At 42.9% G+C, this 26,759-nt stretch overlaps 1 protein-coding gene across 2 annotated transcripts in view; it reads right to left on the reverse strand.

Moving 5' to 3' along the window:
• The window catches only part of LOC143357530 (uncharacterized), a 247,368-nt gene that overhangs the window by 133,989 nt on the left and 86,620 nt on the right, over positions 1-26,759 (reverse strand). For both annotated transcript variants that reach the window (XM_076794089.1, XM_076794090.1), the window contains exon 2: positions 10,776-10,829. The gene's annotated coding sequence lies outside the window, so the exon portion shown is untranslated. The remainder of the gene's footprint in view (positions 1-10,775; positions 10,830-26,759) is intronic.

Consider the following 26,759-nt stretch of genomic DNA (forward strand, 5'->3'; position numbering starts at 1 on the left):
GCGTAGAAAATATTGAAAGAAGACTGAGAACTGTCGGACTCGAATTTCGTAGGTGTAGCAAACGGCGGGCACGAAGCCACGCCCGTGCGGGCGCGAAGCCACGCCCCTGCGGGCAAGGCTGCGTGTATTTGTCACACGTGTTGTCACAGCTATACGGCTTTTCTGCGGGCCTACCCCCACTCCGCTGAGTCACTGACCCATAGCTTTGCCAGATCAAGACTTGTTCCCCCACTCTAATTTCCCTTCCTACCGCGCTCCCGTCGCGGCCCAGTCACGTGACGCGTTCCGTCTCTGTCGTGCATACTCCGGTACAGGCAGAGAGAGGGTAACTTTTTTCCCCTCCATTCGTGCTCCCTCCCCTCATCTGGTGTAGGGCATGGCCAAAATGGAGTATCTAATTGTTTATCAGAGGTTGCTATCTTCCGGACAGATGAAGAATTACTCTCAGCGAAATGTCAAAATGTGATCGGTCGACGTGGATGTATTGCAGTTTCGTTTTATTCAGCGTTTTCATAACATTCATCATGTTTCCATAAAAGTTTCGGTGATTTATTAAACGAAACGCGTTTTCATACGCTGCGAAAAATACAGTAGACCACTTTGTTAAATATTAATTCTTGTCTTTAATCGTATATTTAGACTGATATTCCCTGGCTAGATAGAGCGACGTTTTACGACTTTATCTTGAAGCGTACAGCTGGATAAAACAGGGTAGCAAAAAGTCTGATGAAGCAGAGTGAACATGATGCATCCAGCTCTTTTTACTGCGATGAACTTTATACCAAATCTTCTTCGAATGCAACCCACTGTAAAGGCTGCTAAATCTTACGAACAGTAAGTGGAGCTAAAGAAAATAATAATTCATTTATGTTGTTTAATCAGGCTTTGCAAGCTATTAAATTGTAGATACCCTGTTTTACCCTCTACCATTTATTACATTATATTTATTATTATATTATATTATATTATTATATCCTCTACCGGCGTTTGTTCGTGCATTTACGTGGACGAACGAATTTCCGCGGAATAAAAATTTTATCGAGCTTGTGAACAATTTTAGCATTTTTTACTTTGCCGAAAAACACGTAGTATACCAAAATCGCAAATTTCTGTATAAATCCCGTCGTTTGCAGACCTCCAAATAAAGTTTAAGTGCTTGCGAGTTAGAATCTGTATAAAAAACTACAGTCTGGCTACAATTACCTTCGAAGCTTTTAATGACGGAATATTTCGAACGAAGTTAATGGCTTCGAGAGAAGTATGATTTAATGCCGACGGTAATTCTCGATTGAAACGTACGTTGTGTCTTTTTTTAGCATACGTCGGACGGGCTAACTGATCGTCTTCCATAACCAAGTATTTTCAATTTTAATTATTTAAAGGTCTGCCACTCGTGCGCGACACGAGACGAAATAATTAAATCAAATTAACAAGGTCTCCATTTACGTTCGGTTTCCTCCGCCAATCTAATTGTAAGCGGCAAATCGTGAGAAAGATATTATGGACTCAATGTGAAACGTCATTTCTCTGTAAGATATAATGAATAAATAATCGAAACACCGAACACGAAATCAATATTTCAGTAACATTTTTAGACTTGAGCGACGGTTTCGTGAAAAATAAATGCTAAAATGTTATCAAAATGCTATAAGATAAACACTAAAACCAATTTCACGAGATCGTGCGATAGAAATATAATATTCTGGTTATTATGAAATCAGCATGGAAGACCGACACGAGTTAGGTATCATAAGATTGGAATGATAATTTTACGAAATAGCAAGCAACAAGGGGCCGTACAAAATTCTATTCAATTTCGTGCTATGTACGTCGTTTCTCGAAATTGTTTAATTTACTACGAACCTATAAGCATTTAATTATCCCGATGAATCTGGCCAGTTCAGGCATGGTGAAATTTCCTTATATAAAATGAACTATATAACTGCATTTTAACTGTGTATAGTGATCCTATACATCCGGCCAGGTAATCTGAAAATGCAGCCACGGTAATACCAGCCTTAATAATATTAATTTCGTAGCAAGTGCGATATTCCCCTTATTAAATTAAATCCCCGCTTAGGCGCGGACCGGTTTATCGAGTTACCGAAATAATGAACAGCCAGACGACTCATTTTATTTGAAGGATAACATCTGGACCGGAGAGTTTCGTGACGGTGAACATTTTCTGTGATCAATTCCATCTATTTTCGAGAAACAAGTTCACTGCGCGACGGAGGTGCGCGAAGGACGGGGATCGCGAACGTGGAGGTCGCCATGTTCGTCGGATTGATGAAAAACGAAAGAAAACGTAATCACGTGGGGCCCCTCGGGGGCTGGAGAAGCGAGGAGGGGGCGGATAGCTCCCAGGGAAAGGAACGGGGACCAAAGGTCAAGCTAGTCGCTTCTGCTGGCGACGGTTCTCCAGCCGTTGCAGCGTTAATGCACCGAGAATACTGGATATAGCGGCAGGGTTCGGTAGCCGCTAGCGATGGGACCAAGTGCAACACGTATATGCACCGGCGCGTCCGATGGATTTACAGTTATTACCGGGCCGCGGATCTTTACGCGAATCCCGACTGTCGTCATCCGTTTTAGATGAAACTGTGGGGAATCAACCGAGAATTTATTCCCTCCGCCAAGGGACTCGTTAAACTGTAAATGCCATGGTACTCGGCACCGTGCTTTCCTCGCTTCTGCTGACATCTTTGTTTCCGCGTCTCGCGCCGATCGATAGCGATCTATTTGGATCATTCAAATAAATTTACTTTAATCGCCGCACCTTCGCAAGCTTACAGATCTTCAACTATACGAAGCGACGCGATCGTACGGCTGCGAGCATTTTATCTGCGCAAAAGATCCTTGGGTAACGATCGTCCATTTTCATTTGACACGTTGGTTCCAGCAATTGTGAGAAACGACAAATTGTAAATTTTAATATTATACCTCTTCTAGGTTGTCATAATTAGACTGAGGATTTCACGTATTTATGAGAATAATCGATTGGTCAAATATACAAAACTGTAAATAGAATCAGAAATAACCCATTCATTTTTGTTAAATAAGAAAGAAAATACGATCTGCGATATATGTAAAGTACCAATTAACATAAACCATCTAATAATAGAATGCAAAAAATATGAGAATGAAAGGAAAAATGCTAAGTTGCCTAGATCCTTACCCATTCTGTTAGGTTCTAAGGAGTATATCGCCGGTCTTGCCAAGTATATCAAGGATACAAATTTGTATAATATATTGTAAGAAAATGTACCGTGTTGCTAATGACCTTTGATGTTGAAGCAACATTAAATAATTAAATTATATATATATATAAAACTGTAAAAACAGAAGAATGTCGGTGCATATGATTCTCGACATATTAAAATTATTAGAAGGGGGAACACATTTTCGTTGAACTTCTTACAATTAACTTGGAAAATTTTTGTTTCCCATCAAGACCCGCAGTCTCATAATTATAAAAGCATCGGACGTCCGCCGCGGCTCGTTCATTTACTCTCCCATTACGGTCGCGTTCGTAAACATTTTGCGTTTGACTTAGAAATTGGAAAGTTCCAAAGTGCAGGCGAAGCTCAAATACACCGTTGCCGTTAATTCTCCGTTTACGTAAAACATGAAGCAGGTACCGGTCGAATAATTTTCGCGAATTTCGGGGATACGAGGAAGAGCCTCGAAGATGATTGTCGTTCGGATCGACCTCGGTCGAAATAAAGTGTTCCGCGGTTACTTCTCCGGCCGCGGCGCGCGAACTCGGGGGGTGACAAACGGGTTGGCCGGTATGTCTCGGAAATTATTGATTCGATTTGTAAAAGTCCGAGCGGACAGCGGTTCTCATGAAGATCGAACGCCGGCGAACGGGTTGAGACTGTGAAAAGTAGCTAAGCCAGGGCCGTGCTTGTGATGTACTTGGTCCCATCACTAGTAGCAGCGTACCGTAAATCTCCGATGTAAATACACGGTTGGGTTAGTGTCCAGCCCAACACGAGAGTTCGGTCCCTTAACTAAGCCGTCCCTCGAAAAGCGGTTCTTGTCCGGAGAACGATTTATTTACGGCGGCACGATATTCCTCCGACGTCAACGTTTCTTTTTTTTTTCTTTTCCCCGTGGGCCCCCTTCGCCGCTCTTCTTTCGGTTCCCGTTGCTTTCTCCATTTGTACTAGGCAACCGTGGCTGATGGCCCGGGCCCGGCGATTAATCATTTTCCCGGTGGAACTGGGAGAATTTGTATTTTAACGGTGCAATGCGTGAACACCGGGCTTGCAAATGAACGGGGATGAAACTGGATTACGGCTTCGGGAACTAGCTTCGGTAACCGCGTCTTTTAAACCGATCCTCCAGGCCCGGCTACTTGTTTTCTTGATGCTTTATTCACTCGCCGTAGTATCTCTATTTACTTTGTCCGAAAGTTTTCTCTTGTTTTGCACCTAGGTACTCCGGTTTCTCCTATTCTTCCTCTATCTCGCCCTCGGCGATTTATTTTTATCTCTTTACTTTTTCACCGTTGCGCGATCGTGGCCCCCAGTTCGTTACGGCCAATGAAAACGATAGCACCTTTATTGTTATCAGATTGCTATGCCGCGCGTGTCTTTAAAACTTTTCAGAAGTTTCGCGGAATTGAATAACGTTTCGCCTGATTACCAATTTATCGAACCCGCTCGAGCGAAATATAATTTCATTTCGGTCGATTTGTGAGGGGCTGTTCATTTGCGCGAAATCCACCGTTGTGTCGAATGTTTTGCGTTAATTACTTCGACTATCTGTACCATGGTGTTTCAATTTTTCCGTGAAAGGACAGATTTCGCTGGATCATAGCCAACGGACCATGAGCCATTCGATATCCTTTATCAGGCACAGGAACTCGAGCAAACCTCACCTGATCCCATTACTGTCCCCTAATTTTGGACTTCAGCACATTCTAGATACACAACGTTAGCTCGCATGAACGGGGTTTAATTAGTTAGTCATATATAGGGTGACGAGCAAGTTTATCGGATAATATACCCTCCATTCTCTCGTCTCAAATAAATCCATATGGAATTTCACGTTTATGAAGAAATATAGGCCCTGCAACACAGACAGAGACATATTAGGCGTTTTTGAAATGTATTAGAATTAATTGGAGACGTTTACTATGTATCTTTAAGTATCTCGAATTCTTTTTATCGTTCTGCCAGAGACGTCGTGGCAGATAGCATCTGCCACTGTCAATGCACATCGTTCCTGCCTATCGAATGACCGGCGAAAAGTTTGATCTGAGGGCCTAATGGTACCAATAACAAAGGGGATAAAAAGAAAAGGAACACACATGCCGATCCTCGTTTAAAATTCATTCGTCTTGCATTCGCGACGAAAGAAGCGAGCCTGTCTAGAGAATGCATTATCGTCGATTGTATCGATCATTGGCGTCGCATCGGCCGTTGCGTTCTATTTTTTAAGTGCTATAGACAAGTATACGTTTTTATTTTTCTCCATGCTCAGCTTGTCTCTCAGATCAAGTGAAATTTCGATAATCACAAGATATTTGTTCCTCCGTTGTGCGAGCTAAAATCCAAAAAATTATCAACTAAAATGACACAAATCATACTAAAATCATCAATCTTATAATCAACTAAAATCGTCAAAAATTCGTATTTTCAAAGCATTGCGATGTTTTAGAAAGATTTCAAAATCGCTATACTTCTAACGAATGGAAAAACGTTTCAACACAAACGACGAAATAATTCAATTGTTGTCAAAGTTCTAATATACGTACCATGGAAAAGCGTTCCAAGCTATTTTTGCGGACTGTTTTTTTTTTCTTCTCATATTGTCACAATAATATGCTCGTTTAAAAATAACTATAACTTTCCCGAAGGTTCGTTAGAACGTGTATAGAACAATATTAGCTGCGCGAGATTCGCACAAACAGGTGATTTTGACATTTTCAACTGAACATCTCTTTGTCGGCGCAAACGTAACGCGTTTTGGCATTCGTGAAAGCGTAGATATTTTAATAAACCTTTGTCTTGGAAACAATGGAGAAGTGAAAGTTCCTCAACTTGTTTCAGCAATTCTGACTGCGAAAAAAATTACAATAGCGCAAGACAATCACAACTTTGTCGAACACTTTTCCCCGAAGAATTGTAAGCCCGATTTTGTAAAACATTGAAGCTCCGTACATTCTTTTATTCTTTCTACCGTACATTCTTCCACCAATTTCAGTGTAACAATCGATAATGGTCTCATTCACATTTTACTTAGAAAATCATTTTAACTTTCAATCATTTTCGAATAGACCAGAACGGACGCTTCTTTTATTTATTTCTTCGTTCATTCTTTTACTCTTTGTACGTGCATTCTTCCACCAGTTCCAATCATTTTGGAATAGCCACAACAATAGATACAATATTTTACTTCTTCGAAAAAAATATTTCTCGAGCAACGCTGTACCATTGGTTACGATTATTCGCGATTCCTGGTCACGATTACGTTCGCGGTTCGTTACGTCGTCCAGATTTTACGATGTTCTATATTGCTCGCAGTTTCCCTATCAGTATCAAAACGGCTGAGCGTTCCATTATCAGAAAATTCTTGCGCCCCCTACGTTTTCCAATTAATTCGGTTAGGCGATGGTTCGATCGTAAAACAATCTGCGAAGATAGCTTCATAAACTCGCCGCGCCGGTCTATTTACGATTCGCAATTTCCTGCGAGCGGCCAGGTGCGCGGCGACTTATGACCGACAGCGTATGCGAAGCAATCAAATTTATATTATAATTTCTATTGTGCGGCTCTCGTCTCTGGCCCGCGTTCGAGCGCGGCGCTGCATCTTGCAGCTTCGAGCTACCCGTCGCGCGATCATCTCAAACCAGGATTTACCGGTTCAGGATCAAGACGAGTAACGTCTTCAGACGTTTAAAATAATCAGTATAGACTGCGGATATTTATGCAAAAGAAAAATTGTATTAGCTGCAAGACGTGGGAACGAAATGACGAAGTCTCGCGAGGTTACTTTCACGTATTTTCTATTTAATAGGCTAGGCATTGGTCCACTGAAAAGTATGTAATATCCCTAACTCCCATATATTTTTTAAAAGTAACTCTTTAATTTTGTGTAGCCCGACAGAATTCAAAGAGCTAAAAAACAAGCATTTTGAACAATTTTATGCAGGAATACGTCGAAGAAACGTTCAGGCGAAAGGTGACTGTGTGCAACGATTGCTAGAAAATTTTTTAATAGCCTCAGATAGTTATTAAATTCTTTTAATCTTTCCACTGTTTTGAGTTGCATCACAGGTGGTCGACTATTACGGCTATTACAATGTCTGGTCCACGCGATTGTTTCAGGTAATAACTCCATTACAAGTACAGTTACAGAAAGCCGTCGAAGAAGGAAGACGAATGACTCAAAGAAGACTACATTCTTAGGACCATGTTCGTTTTTTTTTTCCCCGAGGTGCATCTCGAGAAAACGCGGAGCGTGCGTCAGGTGGTGCGTCGGGGTTCGCGGCGTCCATTATCGGCGTGTCAATTAGTGTCGAAAAATGTGAGCGTCCCGGCTCGAACGGACGTGGAAAACGGAGTGCAAACAACGATAATTATTCTCCTAAGCGGCGTCCGAGGCAGACGCTGGCCGTCGTGACGCATCGCCGCATTGTTCTTCCTACTCGACGGACCCGACAATACGTCTAGGATGACTAAGGCGCAACGACCGCCTATACTTTCACCTGTGTGCCCTCTCCGTTTGATATTCATCATGCTGCCTGAAGATTAAAGGTGGAGAAGGGAGCGAGGGGGGGGGGGGGAGAGGCAGCGGAATGATAATCGGAAAAAATACAGAACGAATCGGTGAAGGATGACGCACCGTTTGCAAAGGAGCCGGGTACACCGACGCGACCTTCGACCGCCGATTTCGGATCGATTTTTGTCCCGACTACGGGATGACATTTCGATTTTTCGAACGACATATCCCCCCTCCCGAGGAGACTTCTGTGGCTCACGGTTAGATGTGAAACTGTGTTTGGAGAAGAAACTCGGACGAACCAAGGTGTGCTCGCTCGATTCCCGCGGCTACAACGGGTCCCTATACCGCATTGGCCTGGCATTATGGGAGCTAATGAGCGATACTGTGGTTTCGCCGAGGAATGTTTGGCCAATAAAGAGTCACCCTGCCCTGGGAAGAAATAATACAGACGTGTTTGGATTGCCCATCAACCGTGGACACGGGGCGTGTCGAAATTCACGGCGCGAGTACGCGTTTTACCCCATAGACGCCATAGAAGCCATTGAATCCTACGAAAAGATGCAACGAATGATATAGAATTATAATTTCGAGTCGGATTTCAAAGAAAACTCGCTACATAAGGGTACCACTGTCTTGCATCCAAATAAAATTGTACTTTGTGTTACTGATAGTAATTTGGCTAAATTTTCCTTTTCCCGTGAAAAACTATCGACGACAAAGACGAGTCGAGAAATTATTAAAATAAGTATGACGAGATTGATAGAAAATAAGAAACTGTGTAGAGCCGGCACACACTCATTTCTACCAAGAAATCATCAAACGGGTTAACTGTGCGTTTGAATAATAAAATCGATGAGGGGAAAAGTTTAAAACTCGCTAAAACAATCGAGGCTCTGTTTTCGAAGCAAAAGTGGGGCAGAATTTCGAAATCGAGACGACTGCAGTAAATTTCGTTCAACTTCACGTTCCGCGTCGAGCCCGCAAACAATTAATTTCCTTCATGTTTGTACCAATAAGCGATAGCAACTGCCCGATAAATGTTGATAATACACTAATTAAAAATGTTATTAATCCATGCTTGCGTCACTCGGCGAATTTTTGAACGTGACGTCCACGTCGACGCGCCGAAGGCAATGCGTAACATTATCGTTATTCATCAACACAGAAGTACGAGCGAGATTTCGGAAATTTGTTTAAAATTAAATCGGTACACGAGCCCCGCGGTGGGGGCACGTTTGAAATTTAATTAACGCGCTGACTGCGGTGGCAGCCATGCAAGAACAACGGAAAATCTTTTTGTCCGGTTTTAATAATTAATTCTCTATGGTGACACATTAAGTTGGGCGAACTTTCATGAGAGAGTAATTTGAGGAGATTGAAATTTGTATAGATCGTCGACGCTGTTGATAGAAATTGACATATTACCTGCCGGCGACTACAGTCTTTACTCGATATTTGTCCCAAATATCTAGCCACTCTTCTCTACGTTCGGCAGTGTAACAAAGAATAGTATCTTCTAACCGAAATATGTCCCTGACCAGACCCGAGTTTTGGACATACATCGAGTAGACTCTATTGTGTGCACCATTTAAAAAGTGATCGTCCTTTTAAAATTTTGAACGCCAAACTAGAAACCCCAAAAATTCCATAAAATCAAAGTAAGTTATTTGATGAAATAAAAATTGAAAAAAATTAAATGTATGATACTGAGTAGTCCTCCAACTTTCTTGTATGTTACAGATCCTAATAAAATTTGGTACAATGAATATATCAACGTGAAAATTCATTTTAAAACCTGCACAAATAATTCCGTCACCCACATATGGGTGACGTGGCAGTGAACGTGTTAAAAGTGTCCGAATATTACCGTGATTCATTGTACGTACCGGTACGTGTTAAGAAAATGTCAAAGCTTCGAGGATATCATGGATTTTAGTGCGCATTTAAGGGTGAAACGTTGGCAGCGATGGCTGAAAGGGATGACACGGAATATGGGTTAGAAAAGTGGGCCGGTATCGATCCTCGCCGGTTAATCGGCATCGATGATCCGTTCGCACCCGGGGTATCGCGTTCCTCGTGATTTTATTGTACGGAATAGGACTCGACGGAGACGTAAAACGTTAGAGGGCCAAAGGGACGGCGAAGGCGAGGTGCACCGTGGAGGGAGAGGTCGAAAGGTTACACCCTCGTAAATCGAACGGATAATGGCAGTAGCGGGAGGACAAATCTTCATTGTGATTTGAACTCGGTAACCGGCGGTAATAAATTAGCGATCCCGGCGCTGAAAGGCGGCAATTACGACCGTCAACCGATCGGTTTAACGATACAAACGTTTGTGTTCGCCTCTTTCCGGGGGAACGACTAATTTCGACGGGCCGCGCTTTTATGCGTGATTGATAAACAGTCGACCGGGAACGGTAAAGAGCGTATAAACAGCCTGTTAACTTTCGCGAACGGTAATAAAATGTCCGACTGTCGTTGCGTCGGAAACGCAATCTAAATAATCCGGGAAATATTGCGGACACATTGTTCCATTGAACGCTGTAAACGGTCGAACAAGTAAAAATCATCCATTTCAGTTTTTTAGTTTACGATCGAAATTTATTCATTTCCCAACTGGTTCTGATACCGTTCTGCCTCGAGAAACCTAGTTACAACTGTTTACAAGATTTTAATGATTTACAGAATTTCTTTAAAAAATTATTCAACAGCAATGGCAATTTTATGTCATGAATCTGGATGACATAAGTGGATATGTAATGTCAATTATTCCTTTCAGTTTTCTGAACGGAGATTTTGAAGGTCTTTTTTTTTATAGCGTAGTCGATGAGGTTTTATAGTAATAGGCTTCCCGGTGAGTAATGTGTTAATAAATTTATTATTTTTCTGAAAGAGAATTGAGTCACCTTGGCTCGGTTCGATAATTTTAGTTTTATGTTGCGCACCGTGTGGCAAACGTTACGAGCAATTTGCGGAAGTCGTGGTACTATAGCGACGGAATGAACTATAAAGCAGAATAAAAAGTGAAATCTACTTACCGTTTCTCGATGGCGCGGCCACAGGTCGTCCCATAAAGTTTCAAACCATTCCACCTGTAACGATAAACATTTTCGTTAATACATGGAATTACTCCGAATTCCGAAATAAAGACTTCTGCGCAGTAATTGATGACATCGTTAATCATAACGCGATTTTATAATATTCATGTTCGCGACAAATAAATTCTGCAGGGAGACGCGTACAATTTTCTATGTACACGTTACAATAAAAGTCACGCGATCCGTTAAAAATTTAATTTCCGCAGGAAATCATGAACCAGGCATTTTGATAAATAATCGTCGCGTCAGGAAAATGTTACGTAAATTACTGCCAATGCTACTTTGGTATTGCAGTCTTGTATTTCCAGTAAACTTATTCGTTACTTTCACCCGCGCGTGATTATTAAACTGTGGATTTTACGCGTTCGCATTCGAACACGGCGAAACGTGAAACGAAATTCAGCATCGTTGGAAATATTATTCTGTTTAATACCGGTCTTCATGCATTCCACGAAAGAAATTTTAATCAGCAATTTCAACTGTCGCCTTTATTACGAACCAAAATGTGAAGTACACGCTCTTCAACACGCCGCTGTGAACTTTGTGCGAGATGAATGAACAAAGGATGGCCAGAAACGATGGTAACTGGCAATTTAATTAACGACGTATAAACAAGCGTACTAGACTGCGGATTTTTACGCGAAATACAGATTTTCTAAGTCAAGAAGTGGAGTATGTTTCTGCTTTCAACGATTTTAACGAGCAGAAAATAATATAACAACATTATTCAAATCATTATTTACTAAAATTGCAGTTTCGTTTTTCACTCATCCACTTCTCTGCCATAAATACTTAAAATCTCTTGCGAGTTCTGGGCCTACGCCGGAGTCATTTCTGACCCACACCAGACATTTCACTACAGTTTTCTTTCGATATAAGGCGATGACTCGGTACCGGCTTTCGTCGTATATCGGATGAATAAGAAGAAGAGTCTTATATCGGAATAAAATTGTACATATTCACGGTCGCTTACGTTAATCCCACCGCGACGGGTCACGAACGACTCCGGCACAGCATACGGAGGGTTAAACTGGACGGATATATGTGCTCCGTGTAATATTATTACGTGTGTATTCGGATGCGTATTCCTACTAATTTGACTTGTCCGACTAATATGCGCGTGTAATCCTAGACTCCGACTAATTAACCCCTTGGCTTATAATTTAATTCCAAGGTTTCAGATTAAAGCACACTACTCCATTTCACCCGACGCTCCAAGTTCGCATCGGTGGGAAATAAAATGATTTCTATTGGTTCAAGATAAATGTAAAATTCTGTGTTAATTGAAATAAATAATTCAAGTTTCGCGTCCGAAACCGAGACGTCCCTGAGACGTCATTTTAAAGCATGGGGGGGGGGCGCGTATTTAATGTAATTAGGATCCGGATTCGTTATTAAACGTGAAATAGGGAGTCCTAATTAAACAGAAAGTTGAGAACACCGTGTGTACTAAAAACAAAAAGTAGCGTGTTTCGGTGGTTCGTGGCATAAACCTCGATCACAAATTCTACAGACAGCGGCATTCGCGTCGTGTCTCGCTGTTATTTAAAAAAAAAAAAAACACCGAATCCTGCTTGAAGAGACTAATACGCCCAAACGCATCGATGAGCGAGAGATAGCATCTGCGGGCAGGTGGACGGGCCGTAATTACAAAGAGGTACCGTGACTTGGGAAATAAATAAAACGGTCGGATGGAGTGACCTTCGCGACGTTAGATGCATATTTGGATGCGTTCGCCGAATGATGCGGGCCCGCGTCATCCTGCGGCCGGTCGACAGATGCGCCGTAAATAACAGGTGTAATTATCCTCGTCGAGAAGCTTGCCCCGTTGGAAACGTAAAATATTTAAACCGTGGTCGCGTTTCGAAAAGCCCGATGTGTACGTGTACGTGTACCCGTGTGCGTACGGCTGTCGCGGGGACGGCGGACGCTTATGCAAATTAACGAACGCTGAATTTTACGTCCGCTTGATTATTGTTAGTATATCATTCCCGACGTTCGCGTAATTCCTGACGCAAAAACAACCCGGTGCCCGCGGGTTTACGGCGTCGTACGGATCGGCTCCCGACGACACCGGACACACGGATTCTTGTAAACGCGGCTTTATGCCAACCACAGACGAGCTATACTTCCGTTCGCGACGGCGCACAACGCGGACAAATCTCGCTACACGTGTATATCACGATGTAAGATAAATTCATTTGGCAAAACTGCATGTTAAGAGGAAATTGATGTTATTATAACAATCATTTGCATGCATTAATATTGTTGATTTTTTTTAACCCTGTACACTCGGCGCTATATTCATTCGAAAACTAAATTTTTCTTCCGTCTTAGAATATTTTCATTTTATTCATACGAAACTGATCCGATTTCCACGTATAATGTTTAAATGTTTAGTAATCTGTTAAATACAAATTTTGTAATGTAACAAATATTTTGTAATATTTCTCGTAATTTCTTTGAAATAATGCCACAATCATTTCTAGTGGTGCTTAATTTATTAATTTTACTGTTAAATTTCATTTTTTATGAATAATTACCCTCACACGTACATTAGCAACCAAATTTAGATTTTTGTAGAAAATGTTGCAATGTGCCGCACTCTCTAGAACACCGAAAGTCGAATAATGTTACATTAACTGTAGACGAGAGTTGCAATAATAATTCCGTATAATGGAAAGTGCTCACCAAGGTGTATGCATTCTTTTTACATTTAATAAAGTAGATTTATGTTACGCGAAATGATCGCGACACGGGGTTAGTATCTTCCGCGTTTTTACCAGTGGAGCCGACGAGTCTGGACTTCCCCGGCTAGTATTTTATTGTATTTGTACGGCGAATTGTACTCGCCGCGTGTGAAAATTAAGACTTCAACCGCGTCGATCGAGGGAAACATAAATTTCAATTAATGGCACGCTCGCCGAAGTGAAAGTACGCTCGTCTTCGGCTTTTAGACGCCGTGAAATATTTAATCTCTGTAAAGTGCAATGTCTGTGCTGTAAAATGTATTTGCGAAATTGTAAACAAGATATTCTACTTTGTCCTGCAGTTTCTGAGCTGCGTACAATCTTGTTTTCATATCACCGCAAGCTATTCATGGTTATTTTTACAATGTTACACACGAAGGTTTATCAGAGATATTAAGTTATTTTGACGCGATTAGTAATGGTTTAATCGAGGGATAATAACGGCTTGTAAGTGTATAGACACGAACGGACAGGAAGGCGTGGTTTCGAGCAATAACGAAAGAATGAAGGGTCTTCCGTGCTCCGGAGGACTAATTAGATTGCTGGTGTTCACGCAAATTCACAATTTCGGACCGTAATTTACCGGATAGAGTGTTAGGCGGACTTCTGTTTCTTCTAACCTGTATTTTTGTGTCTACAATAGACTGCGGATTTTATGCGTTTACGACGAAAATTAGTATGTGCAATTTAATGCGGTGGACAGATCAAAAGAATTTAAAAATAATGTGCTCGTTTGAGCTGACTAAAATCATTAAAGAATGAATGAAATACTTGGCTCCTGTCTAGTATAATTTACACACACAATTTTTATCTTGCAAGCTATTAACGACGTATTCAGAATGTTACATTATAATATTTATTGCTTTCTGGTTGTTGGAGGACACTTTAGCAAGATGGTAGATGAAGATTAAGTGAGCGCCCACTCAGCAGCGTTGTGCGGTTGCATCGTACATTTTGTTATATTTTTATGAATTCATTAAGGATATGCAATCCAACAAAAGCACGAAACGATAACATTTGCCTATCAACGTTTAATGTCTACATACAGTAACGGTGGAATCCCGCATTAGCGCGGGCACGGCGTACAGTGTGTTAAGTCACTGAAATTGTCACCCAAATATGGGCGATACGTCATTCAACGTTTCAGAAGATAGTTCAGCTAACAAGCATTAGGTGTACAAATTAATTCTCGGCCCTAACTAAGCTAACTTTCATTTCAGTGGAAACTTTTCCCGCGAAGTACAAAAATTCATATAGAATTACAGTGTTTGCTCTATATGTGTCCCGAATGCCTAGCCGATAAAAGTCCCAGAACTATCCCCACTGCCACGGGGTATACCCCCTGATGGGCCAAGGTCGCCGAGGAGTCCAAGGTTAATATCTCCTAGCCGATACATGTCCGTGGCTAGACCCGAGTTTTGGACATGTATCGAGTAATCTCCAATGCATTGGAGTAATTAGAGATTCTGACTTTTATCCCCATCAAAAATTCGTCATCGCAGAGGCAAAAATATTCCGAGTACTAGTACAATTTCGAAAGTCCCTGGGATTGTTTTACGCTTCCGACAAAACAATTCAATTTTCATTCGTTTAAGCCGCGCGTAAAGTAAACCTATCCAGAAACTAGAACCATTTCCATTCTCTCTTGGCAAAGAAGTATGCTTTCGAAAGAAGTCGCGTATAGGTGTAGTAGCGAGAGCAGCTTGTAGATCCCGTTGCTGTTTTCTCACCTCGGGAGGATTGACATTCCGAGCCGCGTCTGGAAACAATTTTTTTTACCGCTCGTTGGGAGCGAGATCCACTCCGAAAATCCTACCGGCGACTGCTTCGTTGTAGAAAAGGGCGCAGCGGAATTTTCAAGTACACGGTGCATTCGGCCGGGGGAGAAGAAGAAGAAGAAGAGATACGGTAAGTTTCCCATCGCGTAGGTGGTTCCAAAAACGTCGTATATCCCCGATTCGTATTCACCGCGTCGTCGGCAACGGCCGTCGCACGTCCCGGCGAGCGCAAGAAAAGACGAGCGTGTCCTTATACAATATCGAATCAACGCGGTTCATTTAAATATAAACGAGCTACGTGAACGAACACTTGCCCCGATGAACATGTTACACCTCGGCCCGCTGTATAATTCAGCGGAGCGACGCACACGGTGCCTCCAACCCGGTAGCCCCGTGTCACGGCGAGCACACAGGTGTATTTACATATACCCAGATGCAGCCGAGACGATTAGAAGAAATCGAGAGTGACCCAGACCAATGAGAGAATTGAAATTTCTGTTGCGGGCCCCCTTCGAATTCCTCGACCGCACGCTAACGCGCGACGCTTAATGAATAAAAATTAATGGGGACCCCTTTCTTGTAAACGGTAAGAATGGTAACGCTTCCAGAGGGGTTCCGGTATTGTTGATTGTGAACACACAGGCTCGGGCGGCTTAATCATTTCGTTATTCCTGTCACAATGGCCCATTGTCCTGTTCAAGATCTCCTGACATCTTTTTTTACATTTTAACTGTCCTCTATTCTCCTTTTGTTGCAAGTAATTCTGATAGGTTATTTCGGAGGAGAGAGTACGATTCACGCGACAAAATGTCGATTCTGTTGGTTTAATCATTTGCGGAAATTGGTTGACACAGATATATTCGCGTAACGTTTAAAAGAAATCCAGAGTAAAACCAGACGAATAGGAGAATTGAAGTTTCTGTTGCGCGGGTTCCTTCGAATTCTTCGACCGCGTGTTAATGCGCGACACGTAATGAATAAAAATTAATGGGGACCCCTTTCTTGTAAACGGTAAGAACGGTAACGGCTTCCAGAGTCCATTGTGCAGTTCAAGATCTCCGGACATCTTTTTTACATTTTAATCGTCAGCCATTTTCCTTTTAACTGAATCACTGCGAAAGTTGTCTGCATCCCAAGAAATAGTCGTCACTTGGGAATTTCTTTCTTTCTTCAGTTTAGTGGGTCAAAGATATTGCTCCACTGCTTCAACCTTTTAATTGGGGATGACAAGTTAATACGTCATTTACGTTCACTATTGTGCACTTGAGAACCTTTTATCTTTAATATTTTTAATTTAGAATTATTGTAAAGATACATCCATGAGGAATTGTTCCAGAAATTTATTTCTTGGGTACATGCTATTCAAAAAATTACTAGCAATTTGAATAAATATGCTCTTTTTATTCTCATAAAGTAATCTAATATAGTCACTTTTCGTGCTCCGTAAACCTAGCGTTAATTCAAAGAAGAACTCCTTCGCTTGAACGTATGATGGTATCCAAATTGGTATAAACCATGTCCTATTAATCATGGTAAAAATATCGTCTTCCCCATTACGTCTCCGTAACAATTCATCATTGAAATGTCGCTCAGTTAAAAAATGAAATTGCAGTGTTTTTTTTTGTTGTTGTCATAAGCGCACAAAATCCGCATCTATAAATCACGTTTCGACAGGTTATTTTCGAAGAGAGAGAGCCATGCTTACTTCAAAAACGACGATTTTATTGGTTTATCAATGATAACGCGTGCACAGAGATCGTATCTCTGAAGTTCCAATCACAGATTCAAAGTATTCATGAAACAGTAGCGCGTCGTACAGCTAGATGCACCAGCGGAAAACTTCAAACGCGATTTTGTCGAAACAATTCATTTGAAAGTGGTAAAGTGTAGATAGAGAAAAAGCATTCGACCATTAATTTGCCCCGACGCGTGCAACTAAAAGGCTAACTCTCGACAGTGAAATTAAAACACTTATGAAAGAAGCAAATTTTTGTACCCATTTCTACAATAAATTCTTCAGTGAAAAAATGTGTACATGTTCCTCGAGTATGGGATAAATTATCCTAAATATTTCAAAAAGACTCGTTCCTTAGTTCTTCGATAAAAAAAATCACAATTTTCGCAAAGGAAAAAGTTACTTCAAATCTCCTCTTTCGAGGAAGTACAACATTTTTGAGACACCTTGTATAATTTATTTACTGTACTGTACTGTACTGTACTGTACTGTATTTACTGTTTTTACTGTGTCCCATTATCTTCAATTATCAAACTGCGGATCCTTATGCAAAATTGTCTTCAATGAAAAAATGTGTACATGTTCCTCGAGTACGGGATAAATTATCCTAAATATTTCAAAAGGACTCGTTCCTTAGTTCTTCGATAAAAAAGATCACAATTTTCGCAAAGGAAAAAGTTACTTCAAATCACCCCGGGAATCTCCTCTTTCGAGGAAGTACAACATTTTCGAGACACCTTGTATAATTTATTTCCTAATTCGATACCTTTCATAGCTATCCGCAAATTTTAGAATATAAACCGTAATGCCTGGGAACTGTGTCCCATTATCTTCAATTACCAAACTGCGGATCCTCATGCAGAATTGTACGAAACAGGAACCGAACCGAAACTTCATGAACGATTGTAATCAGCAGAAATTAGTCCATAAATATTTCAAAAATTCTTTTAATCTGTCCACTGCATTAAATCGCGCTTACTCAGAAATGCACAAATCTGGCAATCAACGTTGAAGTATTAGAACCGGCACAGTGCACAGATGTCGTCCCGGGAGGGTTGATGAAGTGGTTTTTCGTTTACGATTTCACGACGCAATTTCGCGTTCTCCATCAGTCGCGCCAGCCACAAAAGACGACGGTGCACGGGGCGGGAGCGCGCACACGAGTGCCGAGTGGTCGATCAAAGTGTGTAACAAGTCTTCCATTTTTTAACAACATCAAAAACCGAGCGGGCCGAGCACGGAGTGACTATTCAGCGTGACTCTCGCCGGCGGCGGCGTTCCGTTCAAAGAGTTTCATGCAGGGTTGCCCGTCGAATGGTTTTCCTATCATTTCGACGCACGAGTGACGTCGAAACGACAAAAATCACTAGATCGAGTCGCCGTGTTCTCCCCCACGTGTTGCTCGCAGCCAAGAATGCAACCCGGCCAATGAAAGGGCTGCAGCGCGGGCTCGAAAGGTCAGTGGTGCATACGAGTGGCTCGATGGTCAGCGTCGTTGGTGCGCGTGTGTTCCACGGGTTTCCACGCAAACGTGTGCACACCTATGCACCTTACACACGCACACACGTGCGGGCATAGACGATGGAGTCGCGTTCGAAGCCCGTACGAGCTTCGCATGCTGGCGCATCGCCGTACACAGGCTTCCCTCCTGTTTCAAGTTAAACGGTTCTCCGAAAAAGGAGCCTACTCAACAGTCCTCTGGCCTCTCCTCTCCTCTCCTCTCCTCTCCTCTCCTCTCCGCAAGCGGAGCCGCATCGCCGGCAGTGGTTTTATCGGCCGCTATCGTCGCACAAAACCGTAAACTCTACTCGCGTTTCGTCCGGACCCGGAATAACGAATCGTCTGTCCCCGGGACCGACGGAATCTTATCGTCCGGACGGCCTCCGGCCTTTTTACGAGCCGCGTTACGACCGCTAACGTGGACGCAATTTTTTTCAATATGAAAGAATACGGCTGTGTGGCCGGCCACCGGCCACGACCATCCTCTCTCGCTCAGGGATAATCGTCGACACGTCAGTCCGACACTGATAACGGCCGAGGCGCCGCCAACTGACGCATCGGATATCTCCGCACGAATTGAACGTTTTACAGGGCGAACGTGTCGTGTAACGGCCTCGTGAAAATTGAATTATATCGGGGTTGCCCCGACCATGGACGTTTATGCGGCCCGGGCTCGTACGAGTTATCGAATCCCGGTGAAATACAAGGTTCCCTGGGATTTAGGCGGGCTCCCGGGGTTCCTTTCGTTTATCGGAATTATCGCCGCGGGAAACAACGGTCTCTTTCTCTGCTTGAGTTGTGATGCTGGAGCCGACAGGCTTGGCAAACTTTAGATTGAATCTGGCGGGCCGGGAATGTTCCTTTTGATTTCGGGATATCTCGGCAAGTATTTAGTCGGTGATGTGCGCTTACCAGGGGAGAGCTAATTTATATTTCTGCCGTTGCGTCTTCGCGCATGCGAGATCGTCCCGAAAAGAAAAAGTCATTTTCGATACTGGCCCGGAGAAGAAGTTGTGAAAAGTTACCTTAACGTTTTCTCCGCGATTCTCTGATCGATCACAATTTTGTCAACTAGTTTTTCTCGCGTCAGCTAATTAATTAACACCGGAACTACCGAGCCCTAAACGCGACTCAGACTTATCCCTTTATGATAACAGCAAGATTGAATTTGCTCAGGTTCCATACGATTTTTATGGTACCCCAAAGGAGAGATATATTAAAAAATTTCTCGTGAAAATGTTTTCATAGTTTCAGTAATCGCGAAAGAAGAAATCATCCACCAGTCATTTTGACTGGTTCGGTAGTTGTAGTGTTAACGTCTCCAAAAAAATTCTGCGAATCATTGCACGCAAAATATCTGGCGACTCGATCATTCCGAGAATATAAATTAATCAAAGTTATGGATTCCAGGTATTGTATGTTGATGTCGATGGAGGTGCGAGAGTAGGAACACGGATGGAAGAAAGGACGCTCCGATAATACACTCGCGGGCATTGTTCTCGAATTCCTGGACGTGGACAGCTTAAATAATAACTGTGAAATTCGCTTGCACGTGATGCGCAGATGCCCAGGAACCCCAGGTTTACAGCTGTTTGACCACGCTTCAGCGGGCCCGAGGTACCGATAACCATTGTGACTCTTGACTACCTGCACTGGGTCGTAACTTTTGTTTGAAGTATTTTTTCACACAGCCGGTATTACACAAAGACCTGCCTCTGGCGTTTTTACGGCCACGATTGCTTCCTTTGTCGCGCAATTCAATTTGCAGAAGCGACTATTTCGACCCATAACAGAAACAGGAGACAGACTCATTGGACTGAACAACGGTGGAAGCGGTGGGACTATTGCACAATCTAGTCCCTGGATAATCGTCCTTCTGCGCATATCAATAATCATCCCCCCAAAATCTTACGAAAGCAAGGTAATTAAAATTCTGATAAAAGTGCCTGTGTTGGCTCACAAAAGGAAAAAATTGCATTGAGTTTGTGCGATTCTTATTGTAATATCTAGTCGAATTAATCCCTTGCCCTTCAATATCGAGTCATGCTCGTGATGAAGATTCTGAACAGAATCTAATAAATATGTATATTATTAACCCTTTGCACTCGAAGCCATTTTGACTCCCAAAAGAAACGTTTTTTCCGACCTAGAATATTTCCCTTCTATATATATTTTTTAATGCTATACACACGGAAATGGTGCAATTTACTTGTACAGTACTGAAATGTGTAGTAATTTATTAAATACAAACAAATCTAATAATGTAAAAAATATTTTGAATAATGATACAGGAATTTTTAGTGGCGCCTTACAGTCGCCATTCGAGTGCTAAAACGAAATAAAATTCTATTTTGGCGTTGTTAATGCACAGCTCTTGAAGAACGTATAGGCATAAAATAGATATAAATTTTCTTCCTTACTTAGGAAATTACGAATTAAAACAAAGTTCTAATCACTAAAACCGTAAAATAAATCGTCGTGCAAGGGGTTAAGAAATGCACTTATTTTGAGTGAAGGCATCTCCATAATTTCAAGAATTGTGAAACAAAATATTTCAGACCGGTCATCAGCCCGGCAGGTTCGGTGTTAAATTCCTTCGAAATATTTTCTCCCCACGCCCGTGATTCCCATAAACACATAAACTCCTCCATTCATCCCATATTCGTTCTATGATCGGGCGCCAGATTAGATCTTCGTGCGGCGTCCCGCCGGCAGGACATAAAAATGGCGATGTCACGGCGCGAGGGGACGCCGAGGATTTTCGACGGCCGGTTTATAAGAAAGCACCGGATCGCCAATATAACGCAATATAACGCGAGAGCCGAGCAGGGGCGAAGGCTGAACGTCGAAGAGAAAAGTGCAGTCACAGTCACGTTCACGTTCACGGCGCGGCGTTGGCGCGCACCGAATAAGGGAACAGCAGCGCGTTGTTCTCCCGGCTTTCTGATATCATTAGGCGAATGACAGTTCCAGGCCAATCGAGGAAAAATGATACAACAGGTGTTCTCGGGTCGCCGGTGGCTGACAGGTAGGTCAGCGGGAAACGCGAGCGAAGGTGTATGTATCTCGCCCCTTCTGGTCGCAGCAAGCGCCATTACGTTCGATATCGTAAATTCCCGGTTTCGTCTGCGCGAAAATCCATTGCTCGTGCAACGATCTCCGACCTCCCCTTCGCGCCCGACGACCCATTTAACCCCCGGCCAACCCCCGGCAACGCGTGAAAATGGAAAGGAACGGGCTACGCGCGGAAAAACCAGAGAGGAACGAGAGAGAGGCCTCGGTTTTTCCGGACCGCGAAGCTACTCGAGCGCGTTAATCGGTTCCTCGATGGATCTCGTCCGGTTATTTCTTCCCTCGCCTAATGCCTTTATTATAGGTACAAATTTGCCACGCCGCTACATAAGTACATTCCTCTTGCAGAGTCTAAACCATTTTCAGCCGCTGCACGCTGCTTCGATCAATGCTAATTGGCCGGTTAAAACTCGTAAATTAATTTCCTAAAAAGTGGGAGTCATACTAAGTCATTTCTAGACAATAGGAACAATATTTCTCCGACAGTATTACTCCCAGAGCCTACTTTACGGCCAGAAAACATTTTATTAAATATCACACTTAACTTCGCCTTGGCAACCCAGAGATTTTTAACTTTTTTTTAAACATAATCCTGTAGGTTTTAACGAGGAAATGCCAAAAATCCAAGTCTTAGTGTTAGGAACTAGTTCAGAAGTTATACGCGTGTAAAGTAGAGCGATTTTAAGCGTTTGTGATAGGAAAGGACGACGCCATATTGGTATGTACTCAGACCTTAGCAACGAGGGATTCGAACTTGGAAGGTGAAAACAAATGGAATAGATTAGCAGGAGATAATGCTCGGGCGAAGCGTCCATGAGAAATGCAATAACGTTAACTGGTATCTAATCTTGCATCTAATCTCGTGTCTAATGCAATGTTTTTAAACTGATTTTGCGATGAGAATGGCTTGTAGATTCTTCCGAGTAGCTTGTGGATTTTTAGGCAAAATTAGCATTTTCTGCATCAACTGAAAACAGGGGAAAAGCTCTTAACAATTATTTCACCAATTCGTTTATAACGTAAATCTAATTGACAAGTAGATTTTACGCATTTCCGAGAAAAATGAGTAACAGCGAGAGGATTAAAAGAATCGAGGTCTAACATTGTGAAATGGAGAAAGAAATAGGTTCCTAAGTGGTTTCTTGGAACTGATGCAAACAATTTTTATTTCCAGCGAATTTTCCCGGGAACCGCTGCTCCGCGGGACACAGAAAAATGCAACAGCATGTCCGAGGATTGTTGCCAGTAAATAAATTGCGGGTACACGCGCGAAGCTCGCTGTAAAGAGCGAAGTTCTTGTCCGGTTATCGCGGCGCGGCCGCAGAGATCGTCCTCTCGCGCGAAATCGTTGCGCGACGCCGATTTCATTATGGAAATACATACAACGCGACCAGCGCGGGCGCGGCGGCAAACTTTTTCGCAGTTTTCCGGCCCGAGGAGAAAAACGACGGGAAAATTACCGAGAAACTCGTGGCCGGTTTCCTCGCGGCCATGAATCATTCATGGAGACGCCGGAAAAAAGGTGGTGCGTCTGGCTCGCTTCTTCCGTAAGATTGACTGAATAAATAATACTCGAGCGATAAACGGAACTGCATCGAACTTCCGGCCTGCCCGGAAATGTTTAACCGTGGCGGATGGAACGCGTTTTGAATTCTTTTTCGATGGCCGCGGGACCATTCGTGGTGCGCTCGCTTTTCGGGCGCAGTTTCAACGTTCCCGTAAAAAACCATCGAAATGAAGTTGCATGAACAGTTGGTTGAAAAGAGTCGCGTTGCGTTCGAGTTTGTGAGAAATTTCTGGAAATATTTCAATGCAAAGTTCTGGGGCTTTTTACTTTTTACTTACATTTTGTCAGGAAATTGTGGGCGATGAATAGATCGCGAGTTCATATGCAAATTAAAAATTGTATTAATTTCAGGGGTGCGGGAGCTACACAGACATTCCCGTTTTTAACGCATGATCACAGCTGGGTCTGCGATGACCCTCAACATGTGTGTGGATCTCGACTATCTTTCCGTCTCTGATTGCATAGTATTGCTCAAACGAGGCCCGGTCATTTTAATAAATTAAAAAGAAAAACAAATATTTCCGAGTTCGTCAAACGCCTTTACAGTTTTGTATTTAGGAAGAAAATAAAGATTTAACTTTTTCACCGTAGCTGGTTCCGGTTTCGTAAATGTTCACGGTAATACGAAAAGTTAAGGTTTCTTCAGGGTGTTTTTCATCCCTAGAGCAGTTTACCAGCAGGGGAAAAAATGGTTTCTAGCATCATAGAAACAACATTTTTCAGCGGAAAGTTTAAAATTTGCTTCAACTTTCCTCGTTGGCAGAAAAAAACGCACAACCTAGTTTAAGATTCGCGCGAAAAACGGCTGCAAGTTAATTTGGAAAAAATCGGAAATCGTTGCCGCGACAGGACCATTAGCAGGGAGCCGGGGCGAACGACAAATAAATTCAAAGGGGAGCTGGCCATAGTCGAAACAACGAATTTCCGCGGGCAGGTTGGCCCGGCCGCTAGAAAGCCGGGCTCAATTTCACCGGCAGATGGTGTCGCGGTAGTTAGTTATAAAATCTGCCGCGGGTGAAAACTAGTTTCGCGATAAACTATGGGTGGCTCGGTATCGCGCAAACGAAATTCCTTTTTTCGCCGATCTATTTTTTTTCGGCCGCTCTGCCTGCCGTTCTTTTGTTCGTCCCCGACGAATATTCGCCGAGTGACCGTGGGGGGCCGGGTCGGGTCGGGCCGGGCCGTGTTGGGCCGTGTCGAAATTGGTGCGGCAAATGGAAAATCTCTGGAAAACGTTCGCGCCCAATCATTCGGACTCGTGTATCGTCGTCAGGAAGAAAATAGATTGTTCTCGGTGCGGTGGCGACGCTAACGACCCGTTATTTCGCGACGGGGATACACGGGGAAGGGGGAAGCGATTCGTTTTTCGGTGTCTATTCCGTGGACGGACGCGCGTATGATGTTTAATTAAATTCCGGTCGCACGATTGTTTCTTTTCCTCGCTCCCGCACCACCTCGCTCCTCTATTTTCGAGCACGCGCGCGAGTGCGCTCTTCTACGATGGACGCGTTGCCGGGCTTTTAAATGCCTACGGGATCGCGCGGGCCGGGAGAGCCCGTTTGACTGACAGATTTTTCGATGGCGCGTCATTCAAATGGACACGTTACTTTTCCAGTTGAATCGACCTCTTTGTTCGCGGCGAGCGAGTTGTGTAATCTTCTCCTTTCATAACGCGCGTGTCAATCAGCCGGGCTCCGGTGCTGCGCGCACGGTCGATTCGATTTCGTTTCGATGCCGGCGTGCCGCGCGCCGTCGTGCCACCGTCGCGGCGCACCCTTTTTCGTTTTCGTTCCCGTTGCCGTTCTCGTGCCGCCTGCAACTTCATTCCGCGAAAGAATCGCCCCAACCGCCAACGATATCGACGGTAAATAAATATTATGTTTACACGGTGCCCGTTCTGCCTGCCACCTTCAGCCGTTGAGCCTTCAAAAGAACTCTCTCCCTTTGTATCGCTCGATTCGGTCGCCACCTTCGTGTCTACACACGGTATTCCTACCCTCGACGCTTTAAGCATCTTCTTCTTCGCTGTACGGAGGAATGTCGGAGATCAATTTCGTTTTTCGAAGGGCGAACGATCTTTTTCATGGTCCTCGAAATTTCAAGGTTGACCCTTTCCATACAGCGAACTTGCTCGCGAATGCGCTGCCACGGTACAGGGAATTCTCCAATGTGAATCTCCCGTAAATTGCAAAGCAAAATTAAATTGAAAAGTAAATTGAAAATAAAAGAAATATGAAACACAATCGGTAACCGTTGACGTAATAGGTATACAGTGGATTCTTGTTAATTGGGACCGGACCCTTTTGTCCCAATAATACTTACTATCCCAACAGTATTGTATTCTAGTTCTTGTTTTCGTTCTTCTCGGTATTTGTCCCAAATAAGCGACTGTCCTGATTACCCGGCGTCCCAATTAACTGGAATCCAATGTATTCTGCTCTACCAAAGTTATGAAACAATCCGAAATTTTAATGAGCGACCAAAGTCGCCGTTACTGCCAATCCGACAACTGGACTGCAGATTTAGATGCACTTCTGTCTATATTTGCAGAATGCAAGGAAACGTTGACATTAACGAATACCATTGACATTTCTGTTCCGCTATCGTTCACATTTTTAGTCGACGAAACAAATTTTTTCTTTAGTCTCGGCTAGGTATTCAAGGCTAATTATTTTTCATGGAAAAAGGGAATTTGGTTCGAATACTTAGTTTCGGAGCAAGATAAATTCAAAATAGATTTGAAATCGAAGCTCGGCTCGAATTTTTTTCACTGAACAAACAATTCTTTTACACTCGCTTTTTAACTGTTGCTCGGATGAAGCGCGATAAAATACATTTTTTCGCGGAAAATTAGATCAGATTAGATTAGATTTTTATTCGCGAAATTAGATCGGTTATCAAATGAATAAAATGGAAAAGTGGATATCACGTCGGGAAATGTGGTGTCTAAATAAATAACCGTTGTTGATAACGCGTGAACCTGTTATTGGTAGATAAAACAGCTCATGAAGGACGTACGGCTCGTAGCCACATTCACTTAATTAACGACTCAAGATTTATGATCTTTTTCTCGTTACGCGAGGTAAATATTCAGTCTATGCAAATTCTATTGGCGGGTAATAATTTAGTGTGACAATGACTATAATTGAAATAAACGTTTCTAACATTAGTATCGCGAAAGTGTTCACCCGAGTGCCACAGATCTACACGATTGTTAACAATCGATGTCTCTCGTAGACCCAACCGTTTCGCAACGGGTTTTAAACAATTTCGCCGGATCAATTTTAGAGCGTACATCTTGTTTGTATTTGGATGATCGATCGGAAAGGCACCACTACGTTTACGACTCGCCGTGAACAAGACACGAAAAGTCAGTTACGACGAGTAAATGCGTCGCTATCGAAGACGAGGCACATAACTCGAGCAAGTTCGTCGCTGATCAAAAACCGTGTACACAATACAACCCGAGGAGCGCGTATAAAACTCCTTTCGCGAGCTACGGTCGTCATACAGAAATGAAAT

Source organism: Halictus rubicundus, chromosome 9 (genome assembly GCF_050948215.1).
Source record: "Halictus rubicundus isolate RS-2024b chromosome 9, iyHalRubi1_principal, whole genome shotgun sequence".
Taxonomy (NCBI): Eukaryota; Metazoa; Arthropoda; class Insecta; order Hymenoptera; family Halictidae; genus Halictus; species Halictus rubicundus.